This window comes from Triticum dicoccoides, chromosome 4B (genome assembly GCF_002162155.2).
Source record: "Triticum dicoccoides isolate Atlit2015 ecotype Zavitan chromosome 4B, WEW_v2.0, whole genome shotgun sequence".
Lineage (NCBI taxonomy): Eukaryota > Viridiplantae > Streptophyta > Magnoliopsida > Poales > Poaceae > Triticum > Triticum dicoccoides.
In genome coordinates, this window is record NC_041387.1 from 52,212,751 (window position 1) to 52,225,172 (window position 12,422).

The 12,422-nt window shown below is 41.8% G+C and overlaps 2 pseudogenes; both read left to right on the forward strand.

The window, feature by feature from the left end:
* Positions 1–782: 782 nt before the first annotated feature.
* Positions 783–10,678, forward strand: LOC119293315 (annotated as a pseudogene).
* Positions 10,679–10,774: 96 nt separating this feature from the next.
* Positions 10,775–12,422, forward strand: part of LOC119292494 — an 83,830-nt pseudogene continuing 82,182 nt past the window's right edge.

Here is a 12,422-nt window from a genome sequence, read left to right on the forward strand (position 1 = left end):
TCGATCAGATCCTCAGGATTCTTGATTCCATCAACCTAAATGCCACGACCACAACCTATCAGTCTTATAAATAGGTTTGCAATAGGTTTTGTGGAGTTTTTTCCTTCAAATGCTATTGAGATTTGCTAGCTAGTGGCACTTGCCACATGGGAGTAGAGATCAACCATATTCTTATTGACTTCAACAAGGGTTCAACAAAGAGGCATCTAGTGTTGAGTAAAGTTAATTTGAAACTATTTGCACACTTTTTAGGATAAAGTAAATTTTATGTTGTTGCCTCGAATTCTAACATGAACAAAGAGGAGAGAGAGCATATGACATGGTGATGATGTCTTGGCCACCACATAGGAAAAAACTGGTACAACCTGGAGGAGGGTTGCAATCACAACATTTGTAAAGAGTTGGTGTGTCCGAGGAGAGTAATTTGGAAATCAACAATAGTTGAGAATGTAATGTGGACTATACTTACCTATTGATTTCAATATCCTCCAAAAATTGGCATGGGCCAGCAACCTGTCATCAATCTCAAGGCAAGTTATTAGCTATCCTTTGAGAATTAAATATTGAAAATGGCAAAAGAATGGAAAAGAGTTCGAGACCATATTTTTTATTCCTTTTCCATGTCAATACAATTGTTTTTAGGGATATATGGTTGGAAACCCTATAACAGATCCGAAATTTGATGAAAATTACAAAATTCCAAGTGCTCATGGCTTTGGGATAATATCTGATCAAATTTATGAGGTGATGCCACATTTGAACGCGCGCCCTGCCTTTTTAGCATGGCCGTCCTGGCGAGCACGCTAGAGAACGCTAGGTACGAGGAGGGCCGCGACCTCTTCGGCGCTGTAACGCCCCAGACACACCCGCCGGTGGTCGTTACTCCTGGCGGGATCTAGACTGGCCCCACGGATCAATACTAGTCTTTTATGCGCACTTTGTCCTCACTCATGCGCACCCGGGAGCAACTTTCTGATCGGTCACCCATCCTGAAATTACTCCAAGCCGAGCACGCTTAACTTTGGAGTTCTTTCCGAATGGGCTCCCGGAAAAGAATGAATTCCTTATTGATATGAGTAGTCTATCATCCCTAATAAGCTAGGCTATCACATACACCCCCACTCAGAGGAACCAACGTCCTCGTCGGGCCACAAGAACGTTCCCTCTTTGCACAAACGTCTATGCTTCCAGTCCGACACATGTGCCATGCCATGTGCCACGACGAGTCACAAACGTCATGCACAACATGACCGCGCACCTGTCCGCCAGCATCCGTTTAACCGCGAGGGTCGGCTCTGATACCAACTTGTAATGCCCCGGACACACCCGCCGGTGGTCGTTACTCCTGGCGGGATCTAGACTGGCCCCACAGATCAATACTAGTCTTTTCTGCGCACTTTGTCCTCACTCATGCATATCCGGGAGCAACTTCCCGACCGGTCACCCATCCTGAAATTACTCCAAGCTGAGCACACTTAACTTTGGAGTTCTTTCTGAATGGGCTCCCGAAAAAGAAGGAATTGCTTATTGATATGAGTAGTCTATCATCCCTAATAAGCCAGCTATCACAAGCGCGCCCTACGACTTCCGCTAGAGGCTGGCCGCACCGGGCCACCCCTCGCAGGTGGGCAGCACGTACCTGGAGTGCCTCAGGCTGCTCGTGGAGTCTGCGTGCGCGGTCAACGGCGGCAGGCCGGCGATCCTCATGGCGCACAGCCTCGATGGGATGTACGTGCTGCAGTTCCTGGCCCATGCCCCGCCCACCTAGCGCGCGGCGCACGTGAAGCGGCTAGTGACGCTATCCGCGTCATGGGGCGGCTCCGTGCACGAGATGCTCACCTTCGCCTCCGGCAACACCCTTGACGTGCCCTTCGTCGACCCCTCCCTCATTGCTACGTCTTGAGCTTGCGTTGGTTTTCCTCGAAGAGGAGAGGGTGATGCAGCAATAGTAGCGTAAGTATTTCCCTCAGTTTTTGAGAACCAATGTATCAATCCAATAGGAGGCTCCTCAACAAGTCCCACGAACCTACACAAACAAACAAAGAACTCGCAACCAACACGACAAAGGGGTTGTCAATCCCTTCACGGCCACTTGCGTAAGTGAGATCTGATAGAGATAGTATGATAAGATAAATATATTTTTGGTATTTTATAATATAGATGCAGAAAATAAAGATGCAAATAAAAGTAGATTGAAAGCAAATATGATAAGAGATAGACCCGGGGGCCATAGGTTTCACTAGTGGCTTCTCTCGAGAGCATAAGTATTACGGTGGGCGAACAAATTACTGTCGAGCAATTGATAGAAAAGCGAATAATTATGACATTATCTAGGCATGATCATGTATGTAGGCATCACGTACATAACAAGTAGACCGACTCCTGCCTGCATCTACTACTATTACTCCACACATCGACCGCTATCCAGCATGCATCTAGAGTATTAAGTTCATAGGAGCAGAGTAACGCATTAAGCAAGATGACATGATGTAGAGGGATAAACTCACACAATATGATATAAACCCCATCTTGTTATCCTCGATGGCAATAATACAATACGTGTCTTGCAACCCTTTCTGTCACTGGGTAAGAACACCGCAAGATTGAACCCAAAGCTAAGCACTTCTCCCATGGCAAGAAAGATCAATCTAGTAGGCCAAACCAAACAGATAATTCGAAGAGACTTGCAAAGATAACTCAATCATATAAAATAATTCAGAGAAGATTCAATTATTATCCATAGATAAATCTGATCATATACTCACAATTCATTGGATCTCGACAAACACACCGCAAAAAGAGATTACATCGAATAGATCTCCACAAGAGAGGGGGAGATCATTGTATTGAGATCCAAAAAGAGAGAAGAAGCAATCTAGCTAATAACTATGGACCCATAGGTCTGTGATAAACTACTCACAACTCATCGGAGAGGTGAGGGTGTTGATGTAGAAGCCCTCCGTGGTCGATTCCCCCTCCGGCAGAGTGCCGGCGAAGGCTCCAAGATGGGATCTCGCGGATACAGAAGGTTACGGCGGTGGAAATTGTGTTTCGTGGTGCCCCTAGATGTTTTCGGGGTACGTAGGCTTATATAGGAGGAAGGAGTACGTCGGTGGCCGCCCGAGGGGCCCACGAGACAGGGGGCCATGCCCTATAGGGGGGCGCGCCCTCCTATCTCGCGGAGGCCTCGGCTGTTTCTTGACTTGCACTCCAAGTCCTCTGGATCACGTTCGTTCCAAAAATCACGCTCCCGAAGGTTTCATTCCGTTTGGACTCCGTTTGATATTCCTTTTCTTCGAAATACTGAAATAGGCAAAAAAAACAGCAATACGGGCTGGGCCTCCGGTTAGTAGGTTAGTCCCAAAAATGATATAAATGTGTAAAATAAAGCCCATAAACATCCAAAAGGGGTAATATAATATCATGGAACAATCAAAAATTATAGATACGTTGGAGACGTATCAAGCATCCCCAAGCTTAATTCCTACTCGTCCTCGAGTAGGTAAATGATAAAAAAGAAATTTTTGATGTGGAATGCTACCTAGCATAATTCTGAATGTAATTTTCTTTAAAGTGGCATGAATGTTCAGATCCAAATGATTCAAGATAAAAGCTTATAAAACATAAAAATAATAATGCTTCAAAGCATACTAACAAATAATCATGTCCTATCAAAATAGATAGCCAAAGAAAGCTTATCCCTACAAAATCATATAGTTAGGCCATGCTTCATTTTCATTACACAAAATGCTCCCATCATGTACAACCCGATGACGAGCCGATCAATTGGTTCATACTTTTTAACGCGCTTCAGCTTTTTCAACTCTTACGCAATACATGCGCGCAAGCCATGGACATAGCACTATGGTGGTAAATGGTGGTGGTTGTAAGGATAAAAAGTGGGAGAAGATAGTCTCACATCAACTAGGCGTATCAACGGGCTAAGGAGATGCCCATCAATAGATATCAATGTGAGTGAGTAGGGATTGCCATGCAACGGATGCACTAGAGCTATAAATATATGAAAGCTCAACAAAAGAAACTAAGTGGGTGTGCATCCAACTTGCTTGCTCACGAATACCTAGGGCACTTTGAGGAAGCCCATCATTGGAATATACACACCAAGTTCTATAATGAAAAATTCCCACTAGTATATGTAAGTGACAACATATGAGACTCTTTGAAGATCATGGTGCTATTTTGAAGCACAAGTGTGGGAAAGAGATAGTAGCAATTGTCCCTTCTCTCTTTTTCTCTCATTCTATTTCCTCTTTTTTTTCCTTTTTTTCCTTTTTTTCTTTTTGGTGGGCTTCTTTGGCCTCTTTTATTTTATAAAGTCCGAAGTCTCATCCCGACTTGTGGGGAATCATCGTCTTCATCATCCTTTCCTCACTAGGACAATGCTCTAATAATGAAGACTATCACACTTTTATGGATTTACAACTCAAGAATTACAACTCAAAGCTAGAACAAGATATGACTCTATGTGAATGCCTCCGGCGGTGTACCGGGATATGCAATGAATCAAGAGCGACATGTATGAAATTTATGAAGGTGGCTTTGCCACAAATACGATGTCAACTACATGATCATGCAAAGAGCAATATGACAATGATGAAATGTGTCATAATAAACTGAACGGTGGAAAGTTGCATGGCAATATATCTCGGAATGGCTATGGAAATGCCATAATAGGTAGGTATGGTGGCTGTTTTGAGGAAGGTAAATAATGGGTTCAATACCGGCGAGAGTTGCGCGGTAATAAGAAAAGCTAGCAAAGTGGAAGGATGAGTGTGCGTATATCCATGGACTCACATTAGTCATAAAGAACTCATATACTTATTGCAAAAGTCTACTTAGCCCTCGAAGCAAAGTACTACTACGCATGCCCCAAGAGGGATAGATTGGTAGGAAAAAAAATTCCATCGCTCGTCCCCGGCAGCCACTCATAAGGAAGACACTCAAAAGAGCACCTCATGCAACAAATTTGTCACATAACTTTTACCATACGTGCATGCTACGGGACTTGCCAACTTCAACAAAAGTATTTCTCAATTTCATAATTATCCACTAGCATGACCCTAACATTACTACCTTTATATCTCAAAACAATTATCAAGCAACAAATTGATCGTAGCATCCAATTCAATTTCTATGATAGTTTTTATTATACCCAACTTGGATGCTCATCATTCTAGGACCAAATTTGTAACCAAAGAAAATACCATGCTGTTCTAAAAGACTATCCAAATAATATAAGTGAAGCATGAGAGACTAGAAATTTCTCCAAAATTAAGACACCACTGTGCTCTAAAAGATATAAGTGAAGTACTAGAGCAAAAACTATCAAGCTCAAAAGATATAAGTGAAGCACATAGAGTATTCTAGCAAATTCTAATCAAATAGGCTTCTCCAAAAAGGTGCGTACATCAAGGATGATTGTGGTAAACTAAAAAGCAAAGACTAACATAATACACGATGCTCCAAGCAAAACACATATCATGTGGTGAATAAAAATATAGCTCCAAGTAAAGTTACAAATGAACGAAGACGAAAGAGGGGATGCCTTCCCGGGGCATCCCCAAGCTTAGGCTTTTGTCTATCCTTGAATATCTTGGGGTTCCTTGGGCATCCCCAAGCTTAGGCTCTTGGCACCCTTTATTCCATAGTCCATAAAAGCTTTACCCAAAACTTGAAAACTTCACAACACAAAACTCAACAGGAAATCTTATAAGCTCCGTTAGTGAAAGAAAACAAAACCACCACATAAGGTACTGTAATGAACTCATTATTTATTTATTTTGGTGTTAAACCTACTGTATTCCAACTTATCTATGGTTTATAAACTATTTTACTAGCCATAGATGCATCAAAATAAGCAAACAACACACGAAAAACAGAATCTGTCAAAAACAGAACAGTCTGTAGAAATCTATAATTAACGCAAACTTCTGGAACTCTAAAAATCCTACCAAAATAGGAAGCACTGTAAAATTTGTTTATTGATCAGAAGCAAAAAGAATCAATGCAAAATCTCGTTTCTGTGATTTATTGAATTGTTTTTCGTGAGCGCAAAGTTTCTGTTTTTCAGCAGAATCAAATCAACTATCATCATAGTTTATCCTATAGGTTCTACTTGGCACAAACACTAATTAAAAGCTAAAAACACATCTAAACAGAAAGTAGAAACAAAATTTAACACGAAACAGGAACAAAAACAAATAACATAAAGAAAATTGGGTTGCCTCCCAACTAGCGCTATCGTTTAACGCCCCTAGCTAGGCATAAAAGCGAAGATAGATCTAAGTAGTGTCATCTTTGGCACGTGGCTCATAAGTAGCCCGCATGATAGATTCATAAGGTAATTTGACTTTCTTTCTTGGAAAGTGCTCCATGCATTTCTTTAATGGAAATTGGAATCTAATATTCCCTTCCTTCATATCAATAATCGCGCCAATCGTTCTAAGAAAAGGTCTACCAAGAATAATAGGGCAAGAAAGATTGCAATCTACATCAAGAACGATAAAATCAACGGGCACCAAATTTCTATTTGCAACAATAAGAACATCACTGATCCTCCCCATTGGCTTTTTAATGGTGGAATCCTCAAGGTGCAAATTTAACGAGCAATCATCAAGATCATGGAAACCTAGAACATCACATAAAGTTTTCGGAATCGTGGAAACACTAGCACCCCAACCACACAAAGCAAAACACTCATAATCTTTAATTTTAATATTTATAGTAGGTTCCCACTCATCACTAAGTTTTCTAGGTATAGAAACTTCCAAATTAAGTTTTTCATCAAAAGATTGCATCAAGGCATCAACAATATGTTTGGTAAAAGCTTTGTTTTGACTATAAGCATGTGGAGAATTAACAACGGATTGCAACAAGGAAATACAACCTTCTAAAGAACAATTATCATAATCAAATTCCTTGAAATCTAAGATAGTGGGTTCAATGCTATTTAAAGTTGTGACTTCTCCAATCTTACTTTTACCAAAATTAGCATCAAGATCTAAAAACTTCGAATTCTTAGGATGCCTTCTAGGCAAAGTTGATTCATCATCAGTCCCATAATCATCAAAATTCATATTGCAAAACATAGATCTAATAGGAGATGCGTCAATAACTTTAAGATCTTCATCATTATTTTCATGGAAACTAGAAGAACATGCTTTTATAAAGCTATCTTTCTTAGCACGCAATCTAGCGGTTCTTTCCTTTCACTCTTCAATGGAAATTCTCATTGCTTTGAGAGACTCATTGATATCATGCTTAGGAGGAGAAGATCTAATTTTAAGAGAATCAACATCAAGCAAAAGTCTATCAACGTTCCTAGCCAAATCATCAACTTTGAGCAATTTTTCTTCAAGCAAAGAATTAAAATTCTTTTGAGAAATCATAAATTCTTTCACACTATTCTCAATATCAGAGGGAATATTATTGAAATTACCATAAGAATTATTGTATGAATTTCCATAATTATTAGAGGAATTACTAGGGAACGGTCTAGCATTAAAGTTTCCTCTATAAGCATTGTTTCCAAAATTATTTCACATCCATAGATTCATTATTATTCTCAATCAAGGAAGACAAAGGCATATCATTGGGATCAAGAGGAGTGTTTTTAGTAGCAAACAATTTCATAAGTTCATCCATCTTTCCACTCAAAACATTGATTTCTTCTATAGCATGCACTTTTTTACTAGAAGATCTTTCGGTGTGCCATTGAGAATAATTAGACATAATATTATCAAGAAGTTTTGTAGCATATCCTAACGTGATTTCCATAAACGTGCCTCCCGCGGCCGAATCTAAAAGATTTCTAGAAGCAAAGTTCAAACCGGCATAAATTTTTTGTATGATCATCCATAAATTCAAACCATGAGTAGGGCAATATCGAAACATCAATTTCATTCTTTCCCATGATTGGGCAACATGCTCATGATCAAGTTGTTTAAAATTCATAATATCGTTCCTAAGAGTGATGATCTTAGCGGGAGGCAAATACTTAGAGATAAAAGCATCTTTGCACTTGTTCCAAGAATCAATACTATTTTTAGGCAAAGACGAAAACCAAACTTTAGCATGATCTCTAAGTGAAAACGGAAATAACTTCAATTTGACAATATTGTTATCCGTATCTTTCTTCTTTTGCATATCACACAAATCAACAAAGTTGTTTAGATGAGTAGCGACATCTTCACTAGGAAGGTCGGCGAATTGATCTTTCATAACAAGATTCAGCAAAGCAGCATTGATTTCACAAGACTCAACATCATTAAGAGGAGCAATTGGAGTACTAAGGAAATCATTATTATTGGTGATCGAGAAATCACACAATTTGGTATTATCTTGTGCCATGGTAACAAGTAATCCAACAGAGAAAATGGCAAACGGAAAAGAGAGGAGGAGATTGGGAAAGAGAGGGTGAATAAAACGGCAAGGGTGAAGTAGGGGAGAGGAAAACGAGAGGCAAATAGAAAATAATGTAAATGCGAGGGAGATGAGTTTGTGATGGGTACTTGGTATGTCTTGACTTGAGCGAAGACCTCCCCGGCAACGGCGCCAGAAATCCTTCTTGCTACGTCTTGAGCTTGCGTTGGTTTTCCTCGGAGAGGAGAGGGTGATACAGCAATAGTAGCATAAGTATTTCCCTCAGTTTTTGAGAACCAAGGTATCAATCCAGTAGGAGGCTCCTCAATAAGTCCCACGAACCTACACAAACAAACAAAGAACTCGTAACCAACGCGACAAAGGGGTTGTCAATCCCTTCACGGCCACTTGCGAAAGTGAGATCTGATAGAGATAGTATGATAAGATAAATATATTTTTGGTATTTTATAATATAGATGCAAAAAATAAAGATGCAAATAAAAGTAGATTGAAAGCAAATATGATAAGAGATAGACCCGGGGGCCATAGATTTCACTAGTGGCTTCTCTTGAGAGCATAAGTATTACGGTGGGTGAACAAATTACTGTCGAGCAATTGATAGAAAAGCGAATAATTATGACGTTATCTAGGCATGATCATGTATATAGGCATCACGTCCATAACAAGTAGACCGACTCCTTCCTGCATCTACTACTATTACTCCACACATCGACCGCTATCCAGCATGCATCTAGAGTATTAAGTTCATAGGAACAGAGTAACGCATTAAGTAAGATGACATGATGTAGAGGGATAAACTCAAGGAATATTATATAAACCCCATCTTGTTATTCTCGATGGTAACAATACAATACGTGTCTTGCAACCCTTTCTGTCACTGGGTAAGAACACCGCAAGATTGAACCCAAAGCTAAGCACTTCTCCCATGGCAAGAAAGATCAATCTAGTAGGCCAAACCAAACAGATAATTCGAAGAGACTTGCAAACATAACTCAATCATATAAAATAATTCAGATAAGATTCAATTATTATCCATAGATAAATCTGATCATAAACTCACAATTCATCGGATCTCGACAAACACACCGCAAAAAGAGATTACATCGAATAGATCTCCACAAGAGAGGGGGAGATCATTGTATTGAGATCCAAAAAGAGAGAAGAATCCATCTAGCTAATAACTATGGACCCGTAGGTCTGTGATAAACTACTCACAACTCATCGGAGAGGCTAGGGTGTTGATGTAGAAGCCCTCCGTGGTCGATTCCCCCTCCAGCAGAGTGTCGGCGAAGGCTCCAAGATGGGATCTCGCGGATACAGAAGGTTACGGCGGTGGAAATTGTGTTTCGTGGTGCCCCTGGATGTTTTCGGGGTACATGGGCTTATATAGGAGGAAGAAGTATGTCGGTGGCCGCCCGAGGGGCCCACGAGACAGGGGGCGCGCCCTATAGGGGGGGCGCCCTCCTATCTCATGGAGGCCTCGGCTATTTATTGACTGCACTCCAAGTCCTCTGGATCATGTTCGTTCCAAAAATCATGCTCTCGAAGGTTTCATTCCGTTTGGACTCCGTTTGATATTCCTTTTCTTTGAAATACTGAAATAGGCAAAAAAAACAGCAATACGGGTTGGGCCTCCGGTTAGTAGGTTAGTCCCAAAAATGATATAAATGTGTAAAATAAAGCCCATAAACATCCAAAAGGGGTAATATAATAGCATGGAACAATCAAAAATTATAGATATGTTGGAGACGTATCACTCATCCGCAACGAGCAGCGCTGCTCCGAGAGCAACCTCTGGCTGCTGCCCGCGCCCAAGGTCTTCGGAAACACCACACTCATCGTGTTCCTGCAGCACAACCGCACCTACTCTGCCAAGAATGTCACACTGTTCCTCCAGGACATCGGGCTCGCCGACGGGGTGGAGCCGTACAGGGCGCGGATACGGCCACTCGGCGAGGTCCTTCCTGAGTCGGGCATGCCGGTGACATGCCTCGTGGGCACCAGCATGGGCACGATGGAGAGACTCGTGTTCGGGGACGAGGGGTTCGACGCGGGGCCCATCAATGTGGTGTACGGTGACGGCGACGGGACGGTGAACCTCGCCAGCCTCATGGGACCGATCAAGGCTTGGTCCGACTCGCCATCGCGGGTCCTCGAGGTGGTGGAGCTGCCCAAGGTGTCGCGCATGGGCATCCTCAAGGACAAGAGTGCCCTCGACCAGATCCTCGGGATTCTTGATTCCATCAACCTAAATGCCATCACCACAACCTATTAATCTTATAAATAGGTTTGCAATAGGTTTTTCGGAGTTTTTTCCCTGGGAAAATGAGGAAAATGCTGTTGAGATTTGCTAGCTAGTGGCACTTGCCAGATGGGAGTAGAGATCAACCATATTCTTATTGACTTCAACAAGGGTTCAACAAAGAGGCATCTAGTGTTGAGTAAAGTAAATTTGAAACTATTTGCACACTTTTTAGGATAAAGTAAATTTTATGTTGTTGCCTCTAATTCTAACACGAACAAAGAGGAGAGAGAGAGAGAGCATATGACATGGTGATGATGTCTTGGCCACCACATAGGAAAAAACCGGTACAACCTGGAGGAGGGTTGCAATCACAACATTTGTAAAGAGTTGGTGTATGAACCGAGGAGGGTAATTTGGAAATCAACAAGAGTTGAGGATGTAATGTGGACTATACTAACCTATTGATTCTAATATCCTCCAGGAATTGACATCGGCCAGCAACCTGTCATCAATCTCAAGGCAAGTTATTAGCTATCCTTTGAGAATTAAATATTGAAAATGGCAAAAGAATGGAAAAGAGTTCGAGACCATATTTTTTATTCCTTTTCCATGTCAATACAATTGTTTTTAGGGATATATGGTTGGAAACCCTATAACAGATCTGAAATTTGATGAAAATTACAAAATTCCAAGTGCTCATAGCTTTGGGATAATATCTGATCAAATTTATGAGGTGACGCCACATTTGAACGCGGGCCCTGCCCTTTTTAGCATGGACGTCCTAGCGAGCACGCTAGAGAAGGCCAGGTATGAGGAGGGCCACAACCTCTTCGACGCGCCCTACGACTTCCGCTACGGGCTGGCCGCGCCGGGCCACCCCTCGCAGGTGGGCAGCGCGTACCTGGAGAGCCTCAGGCTGCTCATGGAGTCTGTGGGCGCGGCGGCCAATGGCGGCACGCTGGCGATCCTCATGGCGCACAGCCTCGGCGGGCCATACGCGCTGCAATTCCTGGCCTGCGCCACACCCGCCTGGCGTGCGGCGCACGTGAAGCGGCTGGTGACACTGTCCACGCTGTGGGGCGGGTCGGTGCAGGAGATGCTCACCTTCGCCTTCGACAACACCCTCGGCGTGCCCTTCGTTGACCCCACCCTCATCGGCGACGAGCAACGCATCTCTGAGAACATTGCACATCTATGCACATTCCTGCCATGGGCGCCGCCACCATCGGCGACAACATTTGTAAAGAGTTGGTGTATGAACCGAGGAGAGTAATTTGGAAATCAACAAGAGTTGAGGATGTAATGTGGACTATACTTACCTATTGATTCTAATATCCTCCAGGAATTGACATGGGCCAGCAACCTGTCATCAATCTCAAGGCAAGTTATTAGCTATCCTTTGAAAATTAAATATTGAAAATGGCAAGAGAATGGAAAAGAGTTTGAGACCATATTTTTTATTCCTTTTCCATGTCAATACAATTGTTTTTAGGGATATATGGTTGGCAACCCTATAATAGATCCAAAATTTGATGAAAATTACAAAATTCCAAGTGCTCATGGCTTTGGGATAATATCTGATCAAATTTATGAGGTGATGCCACATTTGAACGCTATAACATCTGGAATTCTTTTCTAAATTGCAGACATATGGTTACTAGTTGGCTTACTTTTGGACCACGCAAGCTTCTTGAAGCGCAAAAGTGAAAAGATAAAAATAAATAACATCAGAGTGAAAAGATGTGAAAACGACAAAAAAGCAAAAAAAAAAAAG